This window comes from Mastigoproctus giganteus, chromosome 13 (genome assembly GCF_048544385.1).
Source record: "Mastigoproctus giganteus isolate SK-2022 chromosome 13, ASM4854438v1, whole genome shotgun sequence".
Classification (NCBI taxonomy): Eukaryota; Metazoa; Arthropoda; class Arachnida; order Uropygi; family Thelyphonidae; genus Mastigoproctus; species Mastigoproctus giganteus.
The window spans coordinates 68,283,435-68,309,288 of NC_143587.1; the positions used below are offsets into that span (position 1 = coordinate 68,283,435).

The 25,854-nt window shown below is 36.1% G+C and overlaps 1 protein-coding gene across 2 annotated transcripts in view; it reads right to left on the bottom strand.

Moving 5' to 3' along the window:
* LOC150076141 (acyltransferase PGAP2-like) overlaps window positions 1-25,854 on the bottom strand; it is a 227,807-nt gene that overhangs the window by 15,337 nt on the left and 186,616 nt on the right. Inside the window, exon 6 of one of the 2 annotated variants that reach the window (XR_016547816.1) lies at window positions 16,132-16,330. The exons of the other annotated variant lie outside the window; for it this stretch is intronic. The gene's annotated coding sequence lies outside the window, so the exon portion shown is untranslated. The remainder of the gene's footprint in view (window positions 1-16,131; window positions 16,331-25,854) is intronic. 2 annotated transcript variants of the gene reach the window in all.

Genomic DNA, 25,854 nt, shown 5'->3' on the forward strand with positions numbered 1-25,854 from the left:
CGATACAGTTTTTTGTATTTCCATCTGGTGATGACCATGTATACTTATGTTGAGATCTGTGGTGGATGGTGATGAATAGTTTATTTTCTTTGCAGTAGTTCAAGAGTTCTTCTCCTCGCTCATTTCTATTTTCTAACCCGAACTTTACTAATACGTCACTGAAATCTGTCGAAAAGTCTCCAACTTTTGCATTAAAGTCTCCCATTATTATTAAAATATCTTTTTTTTTTTTTTTTGTATTATCTATGGTTTCTTGTAGGTCTGAATAGAAGGCAGCTGTCTCTGTATCATCATGTGAGGAGTCTGGGGAGTATACCTGGATTATTTTTATGAAGATTCCTTTTTTTTACCTTTTATTATTAAACTTATCATTCTTGAGATGTGTGGGTGAATTTCTATTATTGAATTTAATAGATATTTCTTTACTATGAAAGTGACTCCTTCTCTATGTATGTTGTCTTTTCTCCCTGAGTAAAACATTCTTCCTTTTGTCATATCCAGTGTTCCCTTCTTCTGTCCAACGTGTCTCTGACATTCCTACGATATCCCATTTGATCTTTTTCAATTCTTCTTTTACCAATTTTATTTTCCCAGTCTTGTAAAGCGAATCTGAATTTCATAATGCCTAAAGCCTGAAATAAATATTACATACAGTCCTCCCATCGTGACACATCAACACGATGAAACCAAGGATAGAGGAGATTGATTGATTTTTTTTTGATTTGGTAGTTGTTGGCGCATCGGCTTCTGTGGCCATATTGCACCTCCAAAGGTTTTTGCAGTACAGTGATCCAAGCCCGAGGCGGGAATCGAACCCGCGACCTTTGGGTTGCCGGGCAGGTACTTTACCCACTCGGCTAGCCCGGTCGGCTAATAGAGGAGAGAGAGAGAGAGAGAGAGAGAGAAAGAAAGAAGGCCAGGAAAATGGTTAGGTGGTTAGTTTATGCCTTCTCCATTGGACTTAATGTTTCTCCTCACTGCTAGCTGTGCCAAATGTTGTAAGTAATAGGGATGGTTGTTCTTGTAAACTGCAGCTGTATGGTTGCCCCTGGCTGAACCGTTGTCAACCTGACTTCCACTAAGGTCTGGAAATGTAGCCAAAATGGAAATTTGAGGCTAGTTTATGGGTTGTGGTTATTTTGTAGCTTATTCTGATGGCTGTAATTTTGTTGTCTGTTATAGGTTCTGGCAAACACTATTGAAGAGAGTTATTCAGGACTGGGAAATAGTAATTTTACCAATGTCTCTGTTAACATAGGAAACATAGGCAGAGTTATTATATACCAATTCTGTATAATTCTCTTCACTGGAAAGTCAACCATCAACTAAAAACAATAACGAACAATAAAATAACATCCATCAGAATAACCCACAGAATAACTACTACTACTCTGAAGCTAGCTTTTAAACCTCCAGTTTAGTTATTTTCAAACTTTGGTAGATGCTAAGCTGACAATTCAGCCAAAGACATCAACACATACAGCAACAGCAGCTCGCAACAGCAACTCCTACTCCCCTATGGTGTTCAGCATGGCTAATAGCAAAGAGAAGCCTCATGTCCAACAAAGAAAGCTCAAACAGACCACCTGAGCATTTTTTTTTTCTTTCTTTCTCTGGACACACACACCCACTCTCTCTCTCTCTCCTTTGATTCATTATGTTAATATATCATGAGGGGAAGACTGTACATTATTAGGATTAAAAAAAAGTGAGCATATAGATGTATGTACAGGTAGCCCTTGGTTAATGACAGTTTGTTTTGTGATGATTCACAATAATGACAGTTTTGAAACCAGAATGCCAAAAATATCAGAAAACTAAAAAATTTCAAAAATGCCCAACTATAAATACCAGATATTATGTAAAGAAATAGCACAGTCAATCGGAGATGAGGGCTATCCCCACCTACCATCTAAGCCAATCAGGGATGAGGTGGCTGGAGATGAGAGGAACACTCAGTTTGCCTATTGGTGTACTATTGTTTGGGCCACTACAGTAACAATTTGTGAGTTTTAATTAAAAATTGTTGATTAAATTGTTGTTAAAAATTAAATTAATAAAACAAGAGCCACCATGTCTAGTAAGAGAAGTGCAGTAAAGCCAAGTGAATGTGAAAGTGTCACTAAAAAGTCACGTAGATCAAGTTGGAAAAAAAGATGGAGGTAATTCGCAGAATGGAAGATGGTCAGACACAACCTAATGTGTGTGTAGAAACATGAAATTGCCTCCATTGACTGAGAGTACCATAATGAAAAATGAAACCGTCAATGCAACATGCTATGACAGTAAGTGCGACGCACGTGAGTTACAGAAAAGTAAACTTAGAAAAAATGGAGAAATTATTGTCATTGTGGGTGGATGATTTAAATAAAAAAAAAAAAACATTCTGTTGACTCAAGCCATTATTACTGATAACGCAAAGTCAATTTCTGAAGATCTTAAGAAAAAATAGGGTGGTGATGAGATATTTTCAGGTAGCAAGGGATGGGCTCATGCAATTTAAATCTTGAAGTCGGTGTTCCTGTGTGAAATTAAGTGGCGAGGCGGCAAGTGCAGATGCTGAGGCAGCTTCAGCATTTCTTGCAGTGTTTCAAGCCATTGTAGAAGAGGGTAATTACCTCCTGATTTCATTTTTAATGTTGATGAGACTGGGCTTTATTGGAAGAAATTGCTGTCATGAACCTTCATTTCCCGTGAAGAGCAGTCTGCACCAGGTTTCAAGGCTGCAAAAGACAGGCTAATGCTTCTGCTGGGCACAAATGTCTCTGGCACTTTAAAATTAAAACCAATGTTGGTGTACCACTCACAGACATCACGTGCTCTCAAGTGCCTAAACAAAGCCATATTGCCAGTCTACTGAAAATGGAACAGGAGGGCTTGGGTGATACATGAAATCTTCTTGGATTGGTACAAAAACTATTTTTGCTCTGCTGTGCTCCAATTTTGTCAAGAGAGTGAGTTACCAGCCAAGGCTCTTCTTCTTTGGACAATGCCCTGGCCATCCCTTGCTGAAGTCGAAACATCTCTGGACATCAATGTTGTTTACATGCCACTAAACACCACCTCAGTTTTGCAACCAATTGACCAGGGGGGTAAATAGCAACCTTTAAAGCCTATTACCTCCGTGAAACCTTTGTGGAAATGGTGAGAGTTTTGAATAGGACAGACAAAACTATCAAGGATTATTGGCACTCATTTAACATTTTGAAAGGCATTAATAACATCAGTGCAGCTTGGGAGGAAGTGTCTGTGAACTGTTTGAATGGAGTGTGGTGCAAACGTCTCCCACAATTTATGCAGAACTTCACAGGATTAGAGCCAGTGGAGAACAATGTTGAAGACATTAGTAGGCCGGCACAAGAGGCAGGATTGAACGAGGTTATAGCTGAAGATGTAACAGAGCTGCTGAATAGCCATGGACAGCAGCTTTCCAATAAAGACTTGGAAGACTTGGCTAAAGAACTAAGCCAACAGAAGGAGGAGAAGAAACAAAAAGATGAAGAGCCCCCTCTAAAATCTATGAATGCAAGCAATCTACAGTGCATCCTTTCAGCCATGGAGACCCTAGCTGATGAGCTCTGTGAGACTGACCATGACTGGGAGCAAAGTGCAAAAGTGAAAAGGAGCGTAATTGTATGCATTGCCCTTATTCTGAAAGAAAGAAAGAAAGAGGAAATCTCGACAGTCAACACTGCATGCTTTCTTCAAAAAAGGAATAGATCCTCAACCAAGAACTTCATCAGAGAGTGAAATCTTTGCATTATGCCACTGTCAAAAAAGATCAATGCAGGGGCCTTACAGTAGCACTTACAAAAAATTTCGGTCTGGGCTTCAAACATATCAAAGTAAATGTACAAAATTTAATTTTTTTATTTAATTAAATTTTGTTTAGTTATTTTATACTGTATTACATTTATTTATATTCATAAAAATACCATTTTTACATTCACAGCATTCATTTCAGAGCTTTAAATATAATAATATTATATCACTAATGTTGATTTTGAGAGAGTCTGCAACGTAACTCATTGACTTACATTATATAATTAGGTTCATTTTACACAAATTTTTTTTTGTGAAAGTTCCTTCAGGAACAGAACCTTGTCATAAACCAAGGGCTACCTGTACATTAATACTAAGAGTATTTGAAATACTGATTAAGTCATCAAATGCAAACATTTTGGAGACATCAGAGACGTGGTGTCACTTATATATGAGGGATTTAGAATTTTATCATGAGGATTACAATGTGTAAAGAAAGGACTGATGGGACAGGAGGGATGGAGGAGTTATGCTCTTAGTTAAGAGGTGCACAATCTAAAGCAGTGCATCCAGTGGACATGGACGGCCAAGTATAATGTTGAGTCAGTTTGGTGTGACATTAGCACTGGGAGAACAAAAATGAAAGTAGGAGTGTGTTATAGGCCCCACAACTGTGATAAATATAACAAATATAACAGTAGACATACAGAGTGGACCAGTAAATCAGAATGTCTTATAATGGGGGACTTTCTAAGTTTCCAGGTATTGACTGGACCTTCTGGGTTGATTACTCACACAGTGGCAGGACTTTTGTGGATTTATTGGATGACTGTGTTCTATACCAGCACATTAGAGAGGCAAAGAGAAAAAGCAATATTCTTGATCTGATTAACAGCAGTGACCCTTTATGCATTAAGAATCTGCACCTAAAAGACCAACTAGATGGTAGTGATCACAGTGTATTGATGTGGATTTGCTTCAAGATGCAACTACTGTCAAAGGCAAGGGAAAGGGCTTTTGCTTTGGTACATCAGAGACTACAGTTATCAGTAACTACAGTGATCTGTTAGTTTTTAAATTCTATACAGTGGGATCATCTGATGATGTTACCAACAGCAAATTCTAAATGTAAATCATTTAAGGAAGTAATTGTAGAAGCTACTAGGCTTTAATACCTACTAAGAAATATCACTCCAGGCTTATATCCAAATGGATGTCAGGTGAAATGATGAGATTTGTGGCAGAGAAGAAAAATGCAAGGGATGCATATAAATTATCAGGTGATGCAGAAGCCTATGGTAGATATAAATTAGTCTGCAACCAAGTCACAAAGTAGGTTAGGCAAATTAAGGCAGATTAAAAGACATCTCTGGCAAAGAATGCAATGATAAGCAACAAAGACTTCTTTAATTATGTAAACACTAGAAGGAAAGAGACGAATCACATTAGTCCACTAGATATGAATGGTTTAACTGATCATGATCCTGCTCAGGTTGCTGACAAACTGAATAGGTATTCTGCATTTTCATTAATTTCATTAATCATTTTTGACTAAATGATTTTGTGATAAATGAGAAAAAAGTGGAAGAGAAATTGTTACTGTAAAAGAGTGAAATTCATAAAGTTCTAAGATTTACTGTTCACTTTGGCAAAAGCACAAAACATTCATTTAATTTTTCGACTTTTACAGCTCTGACATGATAAATCTTAAGATTTACAGCTGGCAGTGACAAAAACTGAAATATTGAGATATTTCATTTTATTTCAGACCTACCATCCCGATATGGTAAATTCTAGTAGTTAACAGTTTGCATTGGTAAAAGCTTGTTTGCAATCACATTTGAGAATTCTTTTATGTTATCTAACTGAGTACTGTTATATTAGGCACTCTGAATATAGTGAATATTATTATTGCTTTCCTTTCTTATAGTTTCTACACTGTCCAATTCTTACTTTTTTTTTTTTAAACAATGGCATAGGGAGGATATATTCCCTATCCCAAAAGATCTTTGGTGACAACAGGGCCACGTTAACACTACTCCCAAACCGGCCATGGCTGGGGGCTTCACGCGAAAAGGGGCATTCATTTTCAGGGCAAATATTTTCTAAGGTTGTGATAAATAATAATAAAGTAGGGGGCTTTGGCCCCTGCTTGCCCACCCAGCACACGCTTTTTAATGTAAAAGACACCTGCTGAAATGCACTGATCAATATCTAATCAGGAAATTTCCTATGTAATTATTTACCTGTGTATTTGTAGTGTGTGAATTCTCCAGGTCGAATAAATATCGCTATGTAATTATTTACCTGCATTTACATAGGTCTCTTAGGAAAGGGCCTTTTGCTTCGTGTTCCATAACGCATGAGGAATACTGTTGCATCTGAAATAGCAGGACTAAAATATTTAACTGAACTATTTACAAACTATACAAATATTTAAAATATTTACAAAATATGTACTAAACTATTTACAAATATACAATATTCATTAACATACAAAAAAACGTTACAATGGAACATCAAATGTTAGACAGTGAAGCATGTGCACGAGGTTGGTGAACATTATGGAGGCAGTTGTCAATAATTAATTGCATTTGTAGTGATGTAATTGCCTTGCCCTCTTCTCCCATTGGCTCGATTAGATATCACTAGGAGGAAAACTCTTCTAATGTATAGAGAGATAATTTCTAATAATAATAATTTTTACGGTTGAAAGAAAAATATGTATCAATGTATGGATGATTAAAACTCTCTAAAAACAAGTTTTTTAAAAAGCTATGTAGTATTTGTATTAGATAGTATGAACCAGAACTGTAATGCTCAATACATTCTACGTTGATTTTTTTTTTTTTTATGTGAACCCCAAACACGAGAGGTATTAGAACCTATAGTACTTAGTACCGTGCTTGAGTTGGAGGTTGAGAAGACAAAAGAAGATATTTCTTGACATTAGCATTAGCATTAGTAGAGGCATTTGATGCAAGAAAGCAAGCTTATGCAGCATCAGCCAAAAAAAAAAAAAAAACACTTCACATCACCCCTCTGTTCGTTCAAAACACCTATCGCGCTGAGCCTTAAACTTATTTAGGCTATCAACTTCCACGACCGGGGATGCAAGTCTGTTCCACCAACCAACCACCCGCTGGCTAAAGGCAAATTTCCGCACGTCTATCCTACATCTGTCTTTCCTCAATTTGAATTTATGCCCTCTCAGGTGATTTTTCTGAGCTAGAGGAAGAATCCCATCAGCATTGAGCATGCTTAAACCATTCAAGGCTTTATACACCTCTATCAGATCACCTCGCTGGTGCCTAGTCTCCAGACACTGTAATTTGCAAAACTTACAGTGTAAGTTTTGCAAATTACAGTGCAAATTAAAATCTGCAGATTCTTAATGCATGAAGAATCACTGCTGATAATCAAATCAAGAGTATTACTCCCTCTAGTTGCCTCCCGAACATGCTGATGTAGAAAACAATCATCCAATAAATCCACAAAAGCCCTGGTAGTGTGTGAGTTACCAGCCCCCAAATTCCAGTCAATATCTGGGAAATTAAAATCTCCCATTATAAGACACTCTGATTTACTGGCCCACTCTATTTCCCTGTACAGTTCCTTATTATACTCATCAGAGTCATTAGGCCTATAGCACACTCCTACTGTCAATTTTGATCTCCCAATGTTTATGTCACACCAAACTGACTCCACACTGCACTGTCCAGCGATGTCGACTGGCTTCACTTCCTTGGTTTTTATGTGTTTCTTAACTAATAGCATAACCCCCTCCCCCCTTCCTATCCTGTCTATCCTTTCTGTAGACATTGTACTACCCAAATTGCAGTTCTGCATCCCTTATATCTGTGTGACACCACGTCTCTGATATCCCAACAATATCTGCCTTCGATGTTTTGAGCAATACCTCAAATTCATCAAATTTATTTACTAAACTCCTAGCATTGGTGTACACGCAAGTATACCTGCACCTGTTTCTATTCTTAGCTACCCTAACACAACCCATGTGTTTACTTGTACCGCAATGGCTCCCAGCAGTCTCTGAAATACCATGCATCTTGTTTTTCAGGCTTCTGCTCATTCTAATAGAAGCAGTGCAAGAATCTCTTTCACCTCTGCCAGTGGCTACTGTCAATCTATTGGTCTTTGTCTCCCCCCAAGCTAGCAGTTTTCCGACCCACCTAACACTGCCTCGATAGCATCAGCCAATATTCTTGCACCCTTTCTATTTAAGTGTATCCCATCCCTGTAGAAGCAATCTCTCCTGTTAACAAGTACAGTCCAGGCTGAAAAAAATTCTACCCCTTGAGCCTTGCACAATCTTTCCAGGGCCGAATTGATCGACAAGGCTCTCATCATATACTCCCTCCTATCGTGTCTGGGCAGAATTGCAGACACTTTCAAATTCAACCCTAATTCTCGGCTTTTGTTCAACAGTGACCTGTACTTGTTATGTAATTCTGCCGGTCTCCTACTCTTAATATTATTAGTGCCAACGTGTACAACTATATCACCTTTTGTGCCCTTAAAAGATGATATTCGCTCTACAACGTCATCAACCTTTGCCCCTGGCAGACATACCCTGGTCCTGTTCCACCTATCTTTTTTACAAAGCATGTTCCCCGTTTCCCTGACAATAGAGTCACCAACAACTACTAGTTCCTTCGGGACCAGCGCATTCTGCCTTAGGGGTTGTCTCTGTGTCACGCGATGCCCAAGTGCAAGACATTGAACTTCTGTAGATTGTAATTTTCAGGAAATACGTATGAAGGAAGGTTGTTCCAGAAAACGGCAGTTGAATGAATAAATGAGGAAGATGAAAAGTTGGTTCTGTGGGTTTGAAGTTGGGCAGTAAATGGATGTTGGCTGGTGGCGGCAAGTGTTCAGACTGTTTTGAAAGAGAGGGCGGGAATTATAGAAGCCAATTCAGAAGAACAGTGCCCATGGAAGTATCTGTAGAAGAGGCATGCAGCAGAAACAGTACGTCTATGAGAAAGCGAGTGGAGAGACTCTGTTAGAGATGAATCATTAATTAACCTAACTGCCCTCTTCGGAATGGAATCAAGAAGCCTGAGAGAGAGGTTTTGGGGGCACCACCCCAGTTGTGGGAACAATATTCCATGGCAGGGCAGATTTGCAATTTATACAGAGTGAGCAGCTGTTTGGAAGAAAAGTAACGCCGAGAGCGAAAGAGAAAAATCAAGTTTTTTAGATGTAGAGGAAGCAATATTTGTAATGTGCTTGTGCCAAGAGAGAGAGATTAGAAGTCAGGGTAATCCCCAAAAGAGATACAGTGAAACTTCTCCTAATGGACACCTCTCGTTAACGGACATCTCTCTACAATGGACATTTTCAAATTCCCCAACTCTCCTCCATTGGTTTTAACCTGTTTGCAGCTTCTGTCTAGCGGACATTCTCTGTAACGGACGCGGACAGGCAATCTGCACTGTTTCGTTTAGATTAGCACTTAATTTGATCTCCCCACAACGGAATGCGGGAGAGCTCACGGTCCTTTTTCTAGGAACTTTTCTTCCACGTATTGTCTCAATTGTGTGTTTATTTTCTATTTCCGATTCTCTGAATTTTATCAAGGTTTACGTCGCTGTTCTAAACCCTTTTTCAAGAATTTTAAGCCACGTGTAAAACTTCTGATGAATTCAGTGTGTGCAGATGGGGGAAGGGATTTTGTCGGCCTTTCGTCTTTTCAGTTTCAGTTTTCAGTTTTTTTCAGTGTCGTGTGAAGTGCACAATGTCTTCTCGTAAACATTTAACTTTAAAAGATAAAGTCCAACTCATTAATGTGTATGATTGGCAAAAAAACAGTGTTAGCAATCTCGCTGCAAAATTCAAAATCCGGAAGACGCAGGTAAGCGACATCCTAAAGAAAAAAAATTAACTGTTCAAACAATTTTGGCAACACAGAAATGATCAGGTTCAAAAATCATTCCCGAAAACTGTTGGACTTCAAATCGACAATGTTACATATGAGTGGTTTTGTCGCAAACGTGCTAAAAAAATTCCCATTAATGGGCTTATTATTAGGGAAAAGGCTTTGGAGGTTGCGAAATCTATGGGAGTAAATGAGTTCAAAGCTTCTGTGGGATGGCTAGACAAGTTCAAAACACGGCATAAAATTTCTTGGAAAACCGTAAGTGGTGAAGGTGGATCTGTTGATACTGGGTTTGTAACAGAGTAGACCGTCAAATTGGAAGATTTATGTTGTGATTTTGAAGCTAAGGATATTTACAACTGTGATGAAACAGGGTTGTTTTTTTAAAGCTCTTCCTGAAAAAACAATGAGTCTAAAAAACGAAAAGTGCCAGGGCAGAAAAATTTCTAAGGAACGCTTGACTGTACAACTGTGTACAAATATGCTGGGAGACTTTGAACAACCAGTTGTTATGAGAAAACCACAAAATCCTCGTTGTTTCAAGGGCATAAAGTTGAATCTTTTGAATGTTGACTGACAGTCTAATAAAAAAGCGTGGATGACACGAGATATCATGAGCGAACGGATAAGTCACTTTAACCAAAACATGATTCGTCAAAACAGAAAAATTATTCTTCTCATGGATAATGCTGCATCTCACCCGCACATTGAATTGTATAACATTCAAATCGTTTTTCTGCCACCAAACACATCTGCAGAGCGTCAGCCCTTGGATCAAGGGATAATAAAAAATTTTAAACTTCACTACAGAAAACGTGTTTTAAGACATCTCACTGCAAACATGAACGAGGTAAAATGTGCGAGTGACCTTGCAAAGAAAATCAGCATCCTAGATGCGATTCAATGGATTTCCTCTTTAGTAAACACAATTAGAAAACAAACTGTAATGAACTGTTTTGTAAAGTCTGGCTTCTCAAACGCAGAAATTGATGTTGTGAACAGCAATGTGGAGCACCAAGAAAAACAAGAACTTCAACATCTATTGATAATGTACGATACTTCAGCTACAAGTGACCCTGGCTACAAAGATATAGACTCGAACCTCACTACAGAAGCTGGTGCTATAGATATCAACGACATTATCATCGATATTTTTCAAGAAGTTCCTCATGAGGATAAAGAAATGGAAGGAGGTCATTCTGTCGAAGAACATATTAACGACGAACCACCGATGAAAATAGAAGAAGCGCTCATCGAATCAATCGTTTAAAAATGTTTTTCGCCGCTGAAAAAGATACTGAAGGACTTTCGATGGTTTCTTCACTCCAAACAAATGTTGAAAACAAAATTATCAGCCGGAAGAAGGTGCAGAAGAAAATAAGTTATTACTGTATGTATTTTTCTTAAGATAAAGTCATAATATGCATAGCACAATTGTATGTACATTATTTACAAAAATATTGTTCAAAATCTGTATATATTTTAATTTAATTTTACATTAAACGTTTAACCATTTTTCTTTCTTTTTTTTTTTTCCCCTCAGACTTCTTGTTAGCGGACACTTCTCTCTAACGGACACATTTTCGTTCCCCATGGCTATCCGTTAAAGGGAAGTTTCACTGTATATCATTTTGCCTAGAAATTGGAGTGTCACCAAAGATAAGCATAGGAGCAGAAGAATCCTTTTTGCGAGATATAAGACAAGACTGAGTTTTAGAAGGGTTGAAATCAACTAAGTTGTCTTTGCCCCATTGGAGAATTACCTGAAGATCGGCATTTAAGGAATTGGTAGCAGATTTTTGAGAAGTTGAAGCTGATTGAGCAGGACAAGGTTTCTCAAAATGGAAAGTGGAATGCAATGTGCTATCATCGGCAAAACTATGGATAGGATTTCCAGTCAATGGAAGAAGGTCATTAATATACAAGAGGAAAAGAGTGGGGAAAAGAACTGAACCTTGGGGGACACTGCTATTAGTGGAGACGTTAGAAGACAGAGAGCCATCTACCATCACCCTCAGTGAGCGATCAGAGAGAAAACTGGATAACCAATTACTAAAACCAGTTGGCAAACCATAAGATGGAAGCTTGTTTAGAAGACCTTTATGCCAAACACGATCAAAAGCCTTTGAGATGTCAAGAGCAACTACTTGTGTTTCACCGAACCTTTCTATTGAATTAGTCCATAAATGGGTAACATAAGCCAGAATATCACCAGTGGATCGACACTGACGGAATCCATACTGGCGATCGTTGATCAGACGGAAGGTTTCTAGGTAGTTTAAGAGTTGGCGGTTAATTGATTTCTCCATTACTTTAGAAAGAGTAGAAGTAATTGCAATGGGACGATAATTGGATGGGAGGGATTTGTCACCCTTTTTAGGAACTGGCTGGATATGAGCAAATTTCCAAGCAGAAGGAAAAACACCTTTGGAAGAAGAAAGTGAAAAAAGGCGGCAAAGAACAGGAGTAAGTTCAGGAGCACAGGTTTTGAGAACAACTGGAGAAATACCATCAGGACCTGGAGCTTTCTTAGCATCAAGATTCATCAAAATCCATCTGATATCCTTTTGACGGAAGACCACAGGAGGCATTGAATGGAGTGTGTTGGGAATGGTGGGAGGTGTTTTACCAAGATCATTAATACATGAGCTGAAAGAAAAATGGGATGCTAGCAAGTCAGCTTTATCCTTGGCTGAAGTGACAGCAGAACCATCTGGTTTGGACAGAGGTGGGAGCAGAGATGGGCAAAAGTTGCGGCCAATAGCTTTGGCAAGAGACCAGAATGCTCGGCTACCATTAGGGCAAGAAGCAAGTTTTCTACTCTTAGCCTGTTCAAACTCTAGTTTGGACTGATTAATAACTGCTTTACAATTGTTGCGAGCTTTGGTGTAGGCAGAAAATGAAACTGAAGAATTAGAGACAAGCCAATTACGATATGCAACATTCTTCTCTTGAACAGCCTTAGCACATTTATTGGAAAACCAAGGTTTAGATAAAGGACGAGATTTTAAAGTGGAGTGTGGGATAAAGGATTCCATTCCTGCAAGAATAATTTCACTGACACGATCTGAGCAAACGTTGACATCAAAAGTTTTGAAACAGTAATCCAACCAAGGAAAAGAAGAAAAGAAGTCTCGCAGGTCATCCCATTTTGCATTCTTGTAATGCCAAATAACACGAGGTTGGGAATAGCTATGAGATAAAGGTTCCATTGGAGAAGAGACAATGACCAAGTTGTGATCTGAAGTGCCTAAAGGACCTCTCACTTTGACCGTGTACTTAGAAGGGTTGTTTGTGAGAAAAAGATCAAGCGTATTGGCTGTATGATTAGGATTGTCCGGCATTCTTGTAGGTAAATGAACAATCTGTGCTAGGTCATTAGTAATTGCAAAAGCCTCAGCATCTTGACCTGCTGTGTCCGTGTGACTAGAAAACGGAAGCCAGCTGGAGTTGTGAACATTAAAATCACCAAGGAAAATTACCTCACTGTTAGGAAAGTTGGACTGGAGAAAGTCAAGTTGCAAAGAGAGGAAGTCAAAGAGCTCCAAGTGATTAGTCAAGTTGGGAGAACGGTAGAGACAACAGAAGAATTTGGCACAATGAGGTAGAGAGATTTTAAGCCAGAGAAGATCAAAGAGAGGAGATTCCAAATTGATATCAAAATAAGAGAAGTTTAGCTCAATATAGTACGTAGAACACTTCCACAGAAGTGTTCTACATACTATATTGAGGTAAACTTCTCTTATTATTTTACAAGTAGTATTTGTATTTATTTCATCCTCAATCCGCATCTGAGTGATTTCATCCTCAATCCACGTCTGGGTGACAGTGCAAAAAAGGGAAGCAGAAATAATTTTCTGCTTCATCACTTTTCCCAATTTTAAAGAAGGGTATTGGGGATATGGCCTCTGTAGCCGAGTGGGCAGGAGCAGGAGTGCAGTAGCACACGCTCTTTGAGTAGACCGGGGTTCAAGCCCCTGACTGCTGAACACAGTCGATCTGCCAACCCGCACTGAACCAGCGTGGTAGATTATGGTCCATTTCCCTCAACATGAATTGTTGAGGAGGCTTCCATCCTGCAGTGGGTTGATAATGGCTGCACTTATATACTTTTTTTTTTTATTAGGGATATATCTCACATCCCAGCAAGGTTGTCTATATTACATATTCACTATATTCCAAATATAGCGAAAACATTAACCAAGCAACCTTGTAGGATAAGCAGTATATATTCCCCTGTTTAACTCTGATCTGGATGTTCAAAGTACTTATCTGGTACTTCTCTAGGCACTGGGGTTGAAATGAGCCCATGCATGTGCATTTTAAAAACTGGCAAGGAATAATTCAAATGTGTTGACTTTTTGACACCATCTTTATTTTCAACCTTTTCTGAACAAAACTAAAAATCCATTTTTTATATTAAAAACATTTACTTTTAGTTAATTTTTTTAAATAAAACTCCCTTTAGATTTGTCAGAGAGTGAAATAAGCTTCAATGAATGCATACAAGTGCACGTCAATAAAGGCAGCTTGCCATCAATAATTGTATCTGACAGATGCTACTCAATATGTGTATATAATTAGATATAATTTGAGTCCTACATTTTTCCTGTTTGCATGAATAATTAGCAGAGACCTGTAATTTTCGGTGGAGAAATCAAACAAAACATTTTAAAAACACAGTTATTAGTTGTTTCAGCTGTGTGGATGGAGTAGACAAAGAGAACAAATTGCTGAAATATTGCCCAGACAATATTTCAGATTTTCTGGGTCTTATCGACCCCACATTCCTGATTCCAGATTAAAAATAAGAAAAGTGAATGAATTATTGATGTGGAATATTTTTTGATATTTTGAACTTTTACCAAAATGAACTGGTAAATGCTAGGATTTAACAGATTTCAGGCTTTTACAGTAACACATACATCTGTAGGAATATGTGTCCATGGACCAATTTGCATACTGTACAGTCTAACTATTACAATACTGACACACATTATTGTCGTAAAAATAACCATGCAAAAATTACTAATTGAATATCAATGAATTCATTTATATGAACAGAAAATGTACAAGTTAGTGCAAATGCATCATATTAGTATGCAGCTAAACTCTGAGTTAGCAAAAGTATGAAAAGGTGGCATCGTTTAATTTATATCTCATATTGTGAATACCTTCACAATGAGTTGCCATGATATTGTACTACTTCAAATAAGTAACGCTTCACCAAAGGAGAAGACTGTTGTTACTTATTCTCAGCGGATACCACCACCCAGACAGCACTGTTTCAGAGATTTTTGGCCCTTCTTCAGTGGGTAGATAGGTACCCTGATAGTGAATATGTAATATGTGGATAGGTACCCAAATAGCCCTGAAACAGTGCTGTCTGGTTGGTGGTATCCGCTGAGAATAAGTAACAACAGTCTTCTCTTTTGGCAAAGCATTACTTATTCAAAGTAGTGCAATATCATGGCAACTCGTTGTGAAGGTATTCACAATATGAGATATAACTTAAACGATGCCACCTTTGCATATTTTTGCTAATTCAGAGTTTAGCTGCATACTAATATGATGCGTTTGCACTAACTTGTATGTTGCCTGAATCTCTCGCAGCCTGAGGCTAAAACCCTTAACATATTTCATGGACAGAAAATATAATGAAATGGCAAAATTATATTTGTTGGAACAGGAATAAAGAATATAAGAGCAATATTTGAAGTGAATAAAATATAGAAAAACCAAAAAATTAAATTTACTACCACTCCATAGTCACTATAAAATCACATATAAACTGTTACTTTGATCATTGAATATATTTCAGAGCTCAAAATAATAAAAGCTTTCTTATGTACAAAAGTATCTTCAGATACTTTTGTACCTAAGAAGGCTTCAAGCTAAATAAGTAAAATGTAAGAAAAAAGGCTGGACAAAATTCCATTGCCTAGTTTCCAAGCTTAAGGCAAAATAAAGTTTATACTTGTTTATTTTTGATTATATTTAACATAACTCTTTCTAAATCTATCAAACTACCAAATTTTGTATTTCAAATGTTTTCATTTCTTTCAGTGAAGCCAATATAGTAACTGAATCTAGGAAAATGTATCATTTATAAATTACAGAAGTTACCTCCATTATGATATCCATTAAACTATTAAATGGAATATAAATGAATATTACAGGCTTTTTAATATTTACTGTTTTTATTCAAGCTTGAAGTCTTTTCAGGCTTTAAAATTCTAATAGTATTGATTTTAACAGTCTTGTTACTTCCCAGCATTTTTCATGTTAATTCATCCAACATTAAATAACTTGGTCTATACTCACTGAAGGATGCACCTGTTGAACAGTATGAAAATTAAACAAAGGGCTTTTATCCAGTCATTTTTTTTATTATTATTATTAATTTCAATCTGTACTTCAAAATTGGTGTTTCTACATATATTTCTCAATTCTTTATGACATTTTACCTTCATCTCATAGACCATTTCTCTTATCTGATTTTCCTTTGTGGCATCTTAAATGCATCAACCACTACAGACAGTGTGATTAGCTTTGGCAGATGTAATCAAACTCTTTTTCCTCTTGCTGTTTAAAAAGAGTGGAATAATAATGTCTTTTATTCACAGTCTCCACAAACTGATTGGAACTCTGTATTCTTGAAGGGTTCTACACGAAACGCATAAAGAGCACATAAATACGTACAGTTCTTTTAAGAACAAGATGAGATCATCAGAACAAGATGAGATTACGTCTTGAAATTTAGTATTACAAATAATTAAAATCAATACTTGATTTTTTAAGGAGTCCTTATGTGCTGTAATGTAATAACTAGATCGTATGTATAGCTTAGCTTAATTTTCAGCACTCACCTCATAGTAATCTGCTTAGCTGGTGGAGGGTTTTACCATATACATAGTGGTTATAGGATTCTAATACTTTACAGGGATTATGGGTTTAAAATTAAGTTATGGGCTATAAAAAAATTTTTAAGAAAGGAAAGTGCACCTTCCATGGTTGCCTAATTGAATTAAATTAAATGAAGAGAAAAAGGAAAGGAAAATATATTTTTCCTTTATTTTCCTTGAAAATAAATTTTTAAGAAAGGAAAGTGCACCTTCCATGGTTGCCTAATTGAATTAAATTAAATGAAGAGAAAAAGGAAAGGAAAATATATTTTCCTTTCCTTTCTTAAAAATTTTTTTATAGCCCATAACTTAATTTTAAACCCATAATCCCTGTAAAGTATTAGAATCCTATAACCACTATGTATATAGTAAAACCCTCCACCAGCTAAGCGGATTACTATGAGGTGAGTGCTGAAAATTAAGCTAAGCTATACATACGATCTAGTTAAAATCAATACTAAATTTAATTTTATAACCAGGTAATCAAAACATATTAAGTTCTATACTAAGTTAACTCTGCCCAAAAATTCTATTTTGAAAAATATAATTTCATAAATATGAATAAATCATAAATTCATCTTGGAAATACATTAACAAGTCTTTAAAAACAGTCTTTAAAAACCTTTACAGGATGAACTCCACATTCACTTCACACAAAAAGCATCACATGCATCCAATTAGGCACACACACGTAACTTACTGGACCCCAAAGAGAGATATATATACACCGGTTTTTAATGCATGTATTAAGGAAAATACTCATGGCCCAAGCATACACATTTTCCTTGTGGATCCCATTTATCTGATTTGAAACATTAATTACTCAATAATTGGAATAGAATTTTAAAATTTTGGGTATTTTTACATTGCTTTATAAGCAATGTTTGAACCATACTTTTGTCTGTTGACAATAGGATCTTTAATACAAGTCACATTGCTCCAAAGAAAAGTACATTAATATCCCTCTGCCACCCAGCATGCTGAAATTAAACTTATTCTGTAGCAGTAGTACTCAGATGTGAATAGCTATATCAGATATGCTTATACAACAATGTTGAATGAACTATTTTTATACTGTCAGTTAACATGAGGAATTAGAGTTAATGCTTAAAGAGCTTAGAATAAGGGAAATAGTAACTGTTAATATTGCATAATAATACAAAGAAGGAAAAAAACTTCACTCACTCATTTCATTATTTCTACTATATGTTTGTCCAATTCCTCTTTAAAATTTCAATAAAGTTATTATCTCCACAAGATACCAAGTTATTAAAATTCACCTAACATTGTTGTAATCAAATGTTTTCCAAAATTTCTGTGTGCACATTCTGGAATATAAATTTTCTATTTACATTCCAGGAGGTCTGCATAGAATTAGGGGGGTTCACAAGATATAAAATACCTGCAAAAATACCCATTTTCTATTGGTATCATGTGGATTTGAACACATGAAATGTGTGTAATGTTGCACCTGATAACTGAGCATTACGTTATTGCTATATCTTATCAGTGCAAGATGCTCAAATACACTCACAGAGGAGAAATATGACTAAAACAATGAATGTGAACTTGAATACTGTTCATTTACTGAAGGATTATTAGTACTAGTGCCATAGGAGCAAGAAAGCAAGCTTATACAGCATCAGCAAAAAAAAAAAAAAAAAACTTCCCAAATCACCTGTCCATCGTAATTTGTCTAGTTCCACCTTGAATTTATTTGAACTGCCCACTTCCACAACAGATGGAAGTTTGTTCCAACAATCAATCATCCCCTGGCTGAAGGCAAACCTTTCCACATCTATCCTGCAACCATCCTTCCTCAATTTGAATTTATGCCCCTCATGTAGTCTGAGCAAGAGGAGAAATACCATAAGCATTGCACTTGCTCAATCCATTGAAAGCCTTAAACACCTCAATAAGATTATTTCATAGGTGCCTAGTCTCCGCATGCTACAATTTGCAGAAATGAACCCTGGCCTGGTAAGACAACCCTCTCGTTCTTTCAGTCATTATCCTTCTCTGCACCTGTTCCAGCAGATCTATATTATTTCTAAAATGAAGCCTCCAGACATGTATGCAGTACTCAAGATATGGCCTAACCATTGCCTTATACCAGCATTTCCAAAAATGGGGTCAGAGGACCCATTAAGGTCCGTAGACCAATTCCAGGGAGTCTGCGAAATGGACTCTCGGGAACTGGTCAAATTATTCGTTCTATATATAGCAAACTGCATGATAAATAATGTATAGCAAATTGCATGATAAATTGATTATATATTTATGTAAAAATAAGAATAAAGTTGAGTTGTTTTAAACATAAAACTCTGAATTTTCTTTTCAGAAAACCCAGTGTTCACACACACACACACAGCATTATATGCATATATATTAATTTAAAACTATATTTATTTATTTAAAACAGATAAAATTACTAGTCAGAACAAATTAATGCCATCAGAAATGATTTAACATTACATTTGCCTGAGAATATACAAATCAATTTTTTAATTCAATAGTTATAGCATAAAATGGTACCAATCATAACAAATTAAAATTCAAAAACAGAATTAGCAGTGAATATCTGTAACATACAAAGGGCCCTATCAGCCTCTATATAAAGCAAAGTTAATAATAATCATAATAATTCCATATTTACAATGTACAAATAAAAAATACAAAACCTAAAAAACCAAAAATACAAAATTTATCAGTTATTATTGAATAAGGCTTACACTGAAAGGCACGTTACGTGCCTTTCAATGTAAGCCTTTAATTATAGGTATAACAACGAAGTCCAACTTAGGTTAACTAAATACTTGGCCTTATGGTGCTATAGGTGTACTTTTACTCTGAATACCTATATTTCATATTCTAATTATATTTCATTTGTCATTTGATTCTCATGATATACTGTTCATTAAATACTATATATATATAAGGGTCTGCAACTTTTTTTGATTTTTGAAGGGGTCCATAGATCTCAGCAGTTTGGGAACCACGGCTTTATAAAATGGGATAATCACTTCCTTATCTATGCTACCAAAGTTCCTATATATCACACAAAATCCCATGAACTGTGTTCATTGCTTAGAGCAGTTCACATGTGGTGGTACAATTACCTCCAGGTCTTTTTCATTTTCCACTACCCTGAGTGTAGTATCATACAGTTGGTACATTAATCTGGAATTAGTGCTTACATATGCAGTACCTTGCATTTGTCAATGTCTTCAACTGCCATTTCTCAGCTGATCTGCCTAATTTTTATTAGATCTTGTTGCAACAGCTTACCCTGATTGCTGTCATTAAACACCTTGCCAACCTTTCTATCATCTGAAAACTGAGTCATTAAGTATATCATGATTTATTCATTAATAAATACAGAAAACAACAACAATTGTCCCAACAATAACACGAATAACATCATTCCATGAAAAGTAGTGTCCATTAATAACCATCAGGGCGGCCAACAGCCCGATATTCCCAGGATTGTCCTGATTTAAAACTTCCCGTAAAATTCCGCTTCCCGTAAAAGTCCCGCTTCCCGTAAAAAGTCCCGCTTCCCGTAAAAAGTCCCGCTTCCCGTAAAATCGATAAATTAAAAGTTTTTTCCTCTTACATATTTTTAATTAATTCTTATTGGAATCTAATGGATGTGTTAAAAATTAATTCTAATATCAAAAGAAAAATGAGAAAATCTAAGGGCATTTTGCTAGTCACTGAGTAATGAAGAAAAGAAAATAAATGTTGATAAAAAATGGGTACAATTTTCCTCAAAATTTCTGGAGGCAAATAATTTGTCTCAAATTGTAAGCTCCATATTAAGCATTCCACATTCAAATGCTTCATCAGAAAGTTTTCAGCTTAATGAAAACTGGTTGGTGGAAAGAGAGAAACCATCTTTTATTAGAAAATTTAAAAGAGAAAATTTTTAAGAGAAGAAATTTTAAAATAGCGAAATCTAAAGCAAAATATATAAAGTAAAAGTAGTCTTCCTCACTATTTTTAAAATGACTGTTATAAATAATATAGTTTATATAGGACAAATACATATTAACAACACTCTTATAACAAATAAATACTATGACTGATTGATTGATTGATAAAAAAATGTATTTTAATTGTAATTTTATATTTTCCTTTTACTTTTTGAAGGAAAAAATGCTATACTACATATTTCATTTCAAGTTGTCCTGCTTACCAATTTTCAAAATATGGCCAACCTGATAACCATTCTGTCTTCTCCACTCAATCATACCTTTATCCATAGCAGTAAATTGCCCTTAATGCCACATTGCTCCAATTTGTACAGCAGTCTTTTATGTGCAACAGTATTAAAATCTTTCCTGAAATCTAAATATATGATATCAAAACTATTTTTTGCATTTATTTCCTTTGTTACTGCATCATAACTTGCAATCAATTGGTCAGACAATATTGCCCCTTAATAAATCCGTGCTTTGACTGCAGTATAATTGCATTCCTGTCTAGATGGTTCTGCATTACATCTTTAAACAGTAACTCCATTATTTTCCTTGTAACAGAAGTTAAGTTAATAGGGCTGTCTATCTATTCATGTCACCTTTTATCCACCTTTGTGAACTGGAGATACATTTGCATACCTTCAGTTGACAAGGACCTCTCCTGAATCCAAAGATGCTTTCATAATTATGGCTAAGGTTTGCTTACTTTCTTTGCTGCCTCATTTAATATAATTGGATAGATCCTTTTCAGCCAAAGCACCTTTTTTATTTTAAGCTTCAACAATTTCTCTTCCACTTTCCTTTGTTATCACAAAATCATTACACTCCCTGGTAGATTTTTATGAAATTCTGACACTCACCATTCCCTAAAGAAATCCTCATGCATGAATGTAGATGCAAAATACCCATTCTGTTTGTCAGCAACCTGAGCAGGATCATCAACAGTTAACCACTGATATCAAGTGGACTAATGTTAGTCTACTCCTTCTTCCTACTGTTAATACAAGTCTCATCAGTTTATCTGACATCTATTTAGATGGAAATATGGAATGGTATATCTTAGTTGGTATAAAAAGCCTACTAGCTTCTGTGATTACCTCCCTAAATGCTTTCCATTTAGAATTTGCTGTTGGTAACATCGTCAGACGGTTCCACTGTATAGAATTTAAAAAACTGTCAAAGACCACTGTAGTCACCCTTTCAAAAGCAAAAACCTTTCCTTCTACCCTTGGCAGCAGTTATGTCTTTAAGTATATCCCACATAGCATACTGTGATCACTGCCTCTCTGAGGATCTTTTACCTGCAGATTTTTAATGCACAAAGAATCACTGCTGATAATCAGATCAAGAGTATTATGTCATTCTTCTCTTCATTGTGAACTATTAAGAGATACTGGCGGGCACAACTTGCATGGAAAAACATAAGTTGTTGCCAGATGCATAACTTATCAGTAACTCCAAAAACCAACCTAAAAATAGCTGATATTAATCTCTAAGTTTCCAGATGAGCAGGGATCACGAAATTGTCTGGGGAGGACAGCAGAAGAAATGTTTCTAATTAAGAGGAAATTAATAGAAACTATACAGTAGTGTGTGCTGGGAACCTAAGGAAAGGTATGATGACTGGAGATTGGCCTCTAGGTATCTATCCATGACATAAATGTTATCTGCAGAATAAAGATCATGGACATGGCTGCCAAAATGCAGAAACATGATCAAGGTCAAGCAAACAGATGCTTAGCAGTTGAAATCCTTTTTTTGGTGTCATTTGAATGTAAATGCTAGATTCTATAGCAAAAAAAAAAAAATTATGAAGTTGCCCGGAGAAGAGAGATGAGCAAAGGTTAGCCAGATGTCTTCTGACCATGAAGAAAAAGGAGTATGAATAAAAACAATTACTGAAGAGATATTATTAGTATCAGCCACATGGTGCAAGGAAACCAAAACTTTTGGTTTCCTTGCACCATGTGGCTGATAAAAAATAAAATAAGATAAAATAATAAATAAATAATAAAATAAAACAAACCACCTATTTGATTCCATCCTAACATAGGTACCTATCAAACTGACTGTTGAATATTCAAAAGCAGTCAGCTTCAACCACCCATGGAGACAACTTATTCTAGTAATCAACAACTCACTGGCTAAAAGAAAATTTCTTTAAGTCCAGTCTAAATGTCTTCCCTCATAATTTAAATTTATGGCCCCCTAGTATCAGAATCATTTATAACAGTGAAACTTTCACTCTCATTCATTCTACTTTCTCCCTCCAGAGACTTCAAACAAGTCTCCCCCAAGGTGCCTACTTACCAAACTCTACAGCCCAGATATTTGAATTATTTCCTCATATGGACATCACTTTGTTGATCTCACCAGGCACACTGCCTGTCTTTGGACCTGTTTCAAGAAGTTTGATGTGTTTCTTCAGGTGCAGTCTCCATAACTGAACACAGTAATCCATGAGCAGTTTAACAATTTGCCTTATGCAGTGGGATCTCTACAAGAAAATGTACAATAAATGGCCTTCCTTTCTGCCTCTCTACACTGCCCAAAGAACTTAATGTCTGCATGTATTATCACTTCTAAACCCTTTTCTTCCTTCACAGCATTTAATTCAACTTTACCAAGTTATAAATGATTTTGGGGTTGTTATTTCCCAAGGCCTTGCATTTTTCTGCATTAAATCTTAGCTGCCATTTTTCTGACTATTACTGAAATCAATTAATTTGTCCCAAAGAAACACTGTTTGACACGAATCTCCATCAACTTTACCAATCTTGATCATCTGCAAATTTTGACGTTACACCCTGTATTCCTTCATTAATGCCATTTCAGGAAATCAAAACAGCAATGCTACCAGTATTGCTCCTCGGGGAAGAATTATTATGGTGACAATCAAAAATTTTAAAAACTGGTTCTCTATCACCTTACTCCCACTTTTCAAGGTAAAAAAGAAAAACCAAACATAGACCAAAAGTAGTGTAGCGTAGCTCGCATGGTGTTCGGTGTGAAACTGCCTTTAGGGACTGGTTTGGCAAACTCGGGAAATTCTAGGAACAGGTTCGGCAAACTCTGAAATTCTAGGAACAAGCTCGTGCGAACCGGCTGAATCCCACCACTGGTTGTAACTGTTATTAATGACCTTCTGCCTTCTACACTGTGATCCATATAAGGATTTTTCCTGAGATTCCAACATGTTCCAGCTAACAGAGAAAGCTCTCTCTCTTTTTTTTTAAATGAAAATCGCAAAAACACAAAAGGTATCTGAACCTATAGTACCTAATACCATGCATAGGTTGATAGTTGAGAAGGTACTTGTTGACATTACACTTGGAGTTTTTGTAGATTGTAATTTCCAGAAAATGTGTACGAAGGGAGGTTGTTCCAGAAATCAAAAATTGAAGGAATAAATGAATGAGAAGGAAAGTTGGTTCTGTGAGTTTGAAATTGGACAGTAAAGGGATGTTAACTGGTTGTGGCATGTGTTCAGACTGGTTTGAAAGAGAGAGGAGGAATTACAGAAACCAATTCAGAAGAACAGTGCCCATGGAAGTATCTATAGAAAAGGCATGCAGCAGAAACAGAATGCCTATGAGAAAGACAGGAGACTTTGTAAGAGATGGATCATTAAATAATCTAACTGCCCTCTTTTAAATGGTGTCTAGAAGCAATCACAAATCAGAGGTTGAAACTTACTCTGATATGCAGTCAGACAAACGAACTCAGAAAAACATTATCCCAAAAAACAGGAATCCCACAGCAGAATGACATAAGTATAGAAGACATGCTCACCCCCCCACCCTCCTCGAATCCATGTGTGGGAAAACACATGGGAAAGCAGTAACAACCATATATTGACTAGTCTAGATATGATAATGAAAAACAGAAGAAAATATAAAACAGAGACAGCAGTTTCTTCAATGTTAAAGACCACTGAACAAAGAAAAGCAAGATAGAACGCAACAAGAAGTGTGTTTAACTCAAGGCTTATTCCCAAACAGCAGTAAATGATACTGTGTTTATACTTAACCTTTTCTTTAACAAGTTTCCAGAGTTATGTGCACCATCAGGAGCAAGCTTTTTCTTGAGGAATTCAGAAGTTTGTGAAAATCTAAAATAAAATCAAAGTCAAAATTTCATAAAAATATTAAAAATCAAGAAATTTAAAAAAATTTAAAACTTCCTTTTTTTTGATGCAGTAATGTCCTCTACGCGCATGTACATAATTTGATTCAGTTTCAACTTCTGAATTTGAATTACATACACGTTCTTCAATTTCAGCATGAGTACACAACATCATAAATATTGTTGAAATGCATCATGAATATTGTTGAAGTGCACTGTATCAAAAAAAGCAAGTTTTAAATTTTTAAAATTAATAGATGGCAGCAAGTCCCTACACAGTTTCAAGACAATCTGTATATATACAGATATAATTTGTTGATAATGCATTGAAACAACCTGTAAACATACACTCACACAAAAAAAAGGTATATACAGTAGAACCTGGATAAGACGTTTTCCAGAAGACTGGAGGTTTAGAACTTCTTACGTGGGAAAACTTCATAGAAGGGAAAGTGACCTAACGGTATGAAACATTAACTACACAAATAAAAAAGAAAAGGTACACATACATAAGTTAAAGATGATTTTTAAGTACTATTTTAGAATTTATAAACATTTTACTCTGTCTATGGGAAACATTTTTAAACTGAAGGTTTCTAATTGCTTAACATTCTGCTATTGGTCAACTCATTCCCAAGTTGGCAGAATGAGCTCCTTTGGAGTTTCAATATACCTTAAAATGTCACAATTACAATAAGACAGGGCAAAAATCCACTAAGTAATTCTGAACTCTTCACAACCATCAGAACTTAATGCGGTCTATGTATCCAATTATGGTTATTAATGAAAATAATTGCAATGTCACTTCCATTATATCAAAATGTTTATACTAAAAAGGTTTAGCGCTGAAAGCCTCAGACTATGGAAAATTCACTAATCGAACAAGTTAGTGCCAAGCATCATTTTAGTTCATAGTAAACCACCGAAGTAGATGAAATGGCATTGTTTCTTTTATATCTCAGTGGGAATGAGTTGCCCTGATATTGAACTACCTCGAATAAGCAACACTTCGACAATGGATTCTCAAATAAGCAACACTTTGCCAATGGATTCTCGGAAGATACTACCACCCCAGGTGGTGGTGGTATCCGCCGAGAATAAGTAACATTAGTCTTCTCCACTGGTGAAGTGTTGCTTACTGGAGTTAGTGCAATATCAGGACATCTCGTAACAGAGAAGA